Source organism: Zingiber officinale, chromosome 11A, assembly GCF_018446385.1.
Source record: "Zingiber officinale cultivar Zhangliang chromosome 11A, Zo_v1.1, whole genome shotgun sequence".
Lineage (NCBI taxonomy): Eukaryota > Viridiplantae > Streptophyta > Magnoliopsida > Zingiberales > Zingiberaceae > Zingiber > Zingiber officinale.
Window position 1 is genome coordinate 88,880,202 of NC_056006.1, and position 4,955 is coordinate 88,885,156.

Sequence of the window (4,955 nt, forward strand, 5' to 3'; positions counted from 1 at the left end):
TTCTATTTTGTTAACCTATGAACCTACGTCTCCACAGGAAATTAATGAACAACACATAGAAGGTAGGAAGGTTTTATTACCAATGCTTCTCCACTTTAGCGAAAGTTCACAGAGGCAACGAAGATGAAGGTTGTCTAGATCCGATGAAAGGTTATCGGTGGTCACGCGGCTGGCCACCGCTGGGTGCTGGCACTGGCGACCGGGATACCACTTCAATGAAGGAGGAGCAAGGCGGTGGGGTGAGCGATGTCCCAAGGCAGCGCTAGAGCAAGGCTCGAAGGAGAATCGAGGGAAACAGGAGCTGGTCGGTCGACACTAGGGCAGAGGCGGGGAAGGAGGTGGTAGCTAGGGCATGCTTGGAGAACTTCTTGGTGCTCGCGTGAGGAGGAGAGCCGGCAGCGTCTTGGTGCTCTCGTGAGGAGGGTCGGCGGCTAGGTTGCAGGAGATCGCGAGAGGGGAAGGGAAGAGAGGAGTCGACGTGGATTTTGAGAGCTAGGGCACGGGAATGTTTTTATAACTTAGGGAAATTTTGATTAAACCCTAAGCATGTTTCTCAATCAATTTCCACCTCCGGATATTCCAAACAGACTTTTTCTCTGGCCATTAGTGCATCCCCTCTAAGTACGCTATCCGAACTCCGATTAAATCCTAGAAAATTTCTAAAAATTTCATTAAAGCTATTAGCCTATTAAACCTTGTTATTTAATTATTATCTAGTACCGTATTTTACATTAATTTCTATTGTTGAGATCCCTTGGACTGTAATCCTAGTTCACTGCTAGTCTAGGGTTGTTCGTAGGTAGAATTTTATGGATCCCACTTATATAGCAGGTGGGGTCTATGAAACCCTACCAATAAGTGAGTTAGTCCATCCTCTGGATCATACTTTACGGTCCAGAGAATTCGTGGTCTCATTAACTATTTTGGGGGTGAACGGTCCGATCCACGGAAATTTTCCATTGATGATCTGGATAAATCAAGAAGTGCACATGACAACTAATCCATAAACTCAATATCCTCTTAGTTGCGTCGTCATTTAGAGGAAATTTTTTTATAAATATACCATAACTGAGGATCGAATCACTTGCACCTGAGTGACAATCTAAATATTATACGATGATACTATAGCTCCGGGGATGAACATCTACGAGTCCGAGATCTTATTTGCATGTCCTATTTAAAGATAAAATTTTTATAAATATATCGTAGCTAATTCTGGACATCTTTTTAATTTTCATGGCGGATATCTTTACAATGATTAAATGGTTGATAATGTGATCAATATGTTCAGCCTTTATATTTTTGTGAAATGAGCCTGGCTTTCTCAAAATTAAGGTCGGATCCTCTGAACCGCAAAGTGCGATTCAGAGGATGGATCACTTCATTCATAGATAGGATATCATGGACCCTGCCTGCTATATAGATAGGACCCATGAGATTCCACCTATTAGCAACCATTAGTTCAGGAATAGATCAAGAATTACGATCCAAGGATCCTGACGACTTAAAATTAACGAGATCGCAAAAATACCTTATTTTGAATATATATATATATATATATATATATATATATATATATATATATATATATTACTATTCCAAGTATTTAAAATATTCAAATTTTTTGTGTGCACGTCTTATACAATTTTATTTAATCAATTTTAATATATTGCCATGTGATTGAAATTATTTTTTAAAATAATATTATAATAAATTCTTAAATTAAGCTAATGTTTTAACAAATCTTGTAGTTCGCGGCGCCCCATTTTCTTATTTTTTTCTTCATTTTTAATAATAATGTTATTTAATTATATTTAATATTCAAAATTTAAATTATGGTAATTTATAATTTTTTTGATCGTTTTTTTATTGAAATAATCTAATTGTTGGCTCCGCATTGGTTGCGGATGCAAAAACGAAATTGCTTTCTTTCGTTGCCGTGGGTCCAAAGAAATTATGGCCGGTAGACGCAGGTGACAACTATATTCGTCTGATTTTAGCATCGTATAGCAACACAAAACAGCTTATCTCACTTATCACATCCGACAGTCATCTGAGATCACGCCCATCCCTTGGTCGAAAGAAGAACTGGTATGTTGCCATCGCACTGCATCCTAGCATCAGACGTGCGTAAGCAATGACGCAATTGTGCAAAGTGGTCCCCGAGAGCGTCGGCGTACAACCCACGCGAAGAAAGACCTCCGCTGGCGCAACCAATAATAATGAGCCACGTGTAAACATCTCATCCGTTCCTCAAAACAGATCTAGCATCCAACCGTCCACTTCCTATCCCTGGTCAATAAATAACCATGGGACGGCACGCCTTTCTTTGCATTCGCTTCGTTGCTTTTTAGGTTTTCGTCTATTGCACGCCTTTGTGCCTCTGATACGTCGTCCGGTGATTTCTTCCTGCTATGTGTTTCCTCTTTGGAGTTTGGTCTCCTCTGTTCGCCGATCGTGTACTCTATTGATTCGTCGGTGAGTCGGATCGTTTGTTCTTCTGTTATGGCGATTTTTCTCCCGGCTATTTCCTAGATAGAGTAAGTTTGTTTGGTTTATCTTGCTTCGTGCTGGTTTTGTAGGATTTCTGTTTTGGATAGAATAAATCAGCATATCTGTTGATTGCCTTGGACAGCATGAGCTTTTGAATTTTCAAATTGGTTTTGCGTCTTACCCTCGTAAGATCACGGCGTGGATGGCCTTCTGGTGTTATCTACTTGCGGAGGTTGCCCATCTGCTGCGAGCAGCGAATCCTGGGCGATGAAGGCTTACGAGGTTGTGGATGGATGGATTTCATGACGTCTCTCGTTTTAAGTACTTAGAACTTGAGATGTGAATATGGGATTCTGTCGTTGAGTGCCATTTGGGAATTGTGGATCAGCATGGATGGTAAGGTACAATTTAGGATATTTGTTAGTTGCTTCCTGTTCTCTGTTACCACGACCTTTGCCAAGTTGGGTGCGCTCGCTTGGCAGGTCAAAAAAATAATAAAGACATTTTTTTTGTTTTTTGGGGGCTCGCATGGGGTGATTTTGAACCCCGGGTTCCCCCTGTGTGCCTTGCGTTGTTGCTGTTCTCTACTTGCTCCATTGTACGCCGGATTTATCTACAAATGCATCTGCAACGAAACTACGATCGATTCCTCAAGGTACAAAGCAATACGATCTTTCCAAATCCACCAGGTATTAATTTATTTCTTTTGGTCAAAAGAAACAGCAGCAAATCCAAATCCAAGGAAATCATGGTCAATTCCACAAGGTACCAAGCAATTTTATCTTCCCATTCACTGAGGTATAGATTTTAGCTTATGATTAATTGAAATAGAAGCGCAAGTGTCAATTTCGTCATCTTAACTTATTGTTACCAAACGTTCCTACGGCGTTCATTTACACAATATAAGTATCATTGACATTTGTGCAGTGTTTTTAGTAAAGGTTAATATTGTCTAATTTACATTTGCTGAATCTTTGCATATTATTTTCCTCAGTAACGATTGTTTATTTAGAGACCCAAGTTCACTGTCCCAAGTTATTTAATTTGGTATGTAACTCTTATCGCAAAGAAACATTTATTTAGCTATGTAAGACTAGATGTTGGTGTTTTTTAGTGTTGCGTATTTGGATACGCTTGCTTGCCTGTCGTACATGTATTTGTAGATTATACACTGCACGTAGAAGGATTTGGAGATTGACGGTTATAACAATGGGTGACATTGAAGAACTGCGTTGACGACTCATCCTAGATTCAGATCCAGAGATCCAGTCGTGGCTTGTTGCTTGTGTTTGTCATCATCCTTGCCGTTGACGGAGATTTAAAGATCAAGGAAGTTGAATCTAATGAAGTTGATCAGTGATAATTATAGATTTGTATGGAAGGCTCATCCAAGTTCTACTACTGGCTCGATGGTTCTGTATGTCAATCTTCTTATGTCTAGGTGTTGGCCGAATTTATCTATCTGCCCAGTCGAATGATGAAATTTACAATTATCTGTGGTTGCTCCATCGGAAACCAGATTTAACCAACTGTCAATCTTCAACAAAAGCTGACCATTTCCCCGAGGTACAATGCAATCGTTGAGGGTATAAATTTATTGGCTGTTCAAATGAAATCGCTGCAATCTATTTGTTAGTCATCTTTTCAATCTACCGTTTCCGTTGTTCATTTTCTTTACTTTTCATCAGCCGTGTTGAAGTAATTGCTCAGTAATTTCTTTGCTCATTCATCATGGTGAACGGCTTCTGGTGCACATGCTGATCATACCGCAATTATGGTTTGTGTTCAACTATAAGTAATTGAGATTTTGCACATGTATTAGTTTTCTTATTTTAGATGTTCCTTCTAAGATGGAACATGCTTTAGTTTTTAATGGATCCCAGGGAAGTGATAGTTTTGAACTCCTTGAAAAACATCATCACGTGCTATATACAATTTGTATGAGTTAAAATTCTGACATGCGGCTCACTAGGTCTTGATTCATTTGCGTTGTCAACAAATTTCGGGTAATGACGAGTATTTATTTGGCTTGCTCAACTTTATACAAATTGTTGTAATTTTCCCAAGCTTTGTTGTTGTACTTAATGTTAAATTTTATCAAAGGATTTCTTGGCGTTCTTAGTGATAACATTTTTTATAAACTGCTGGCGAGTTTATTTTGACATTTACTTCAACAGAGCTTGGTTGTTGTTTTTTATTTTATTAGCCGTTTGACAATAAAATTGCTTGCCTGTTTTTATTCTTTCTAAAGTTTTTATTGGAATCAGAGATATTTATTGCGATTCAGCCAATTTTTTCGGGATAGGCTGTTTCATAGCTAGATTAGTCGTATCTGTTACATTTGATGAACTTGCAGTTTAATTGAATGTTTATTTCTGGTGGAAAATTAATTTATTTAAATAACAGAACTTGTTTAGGAAAAAAAAAATATAATTATAGGATTATTGGACGCCGTTAAATTA

General features: G+C 38.4%; 1 long non-coding RNA gene across 2 annotated transcripts; it reads left to right on the forward strand.

The window, feature by feature from the left end:
- The first annotated feature begins 2,313 nt into the window (after window positions 1–2,313).
- On the forward strand, window positions 2,314–4,450 carry LOC122032738. 2 transcript variants are annotated; one of them, XR_006126209.1, is made up of 3 exons: window positions 2,314–2,540; window positions 2,636–4,059; window positions 4,182–4,450. It is a non-coding gene; the product is annotated as an uncharacterized LOC122032738 (long non-coding RNA). The 2 variants fall into 2 exon arrangements; XR_006126208.1 differs by having other exon boundaries at window positions 2,314–2,478; window positions 2,583–4,059.
- The last annotated feature ends 505 nt before the right edge of the window (window positions 4,451–4,955 follow it).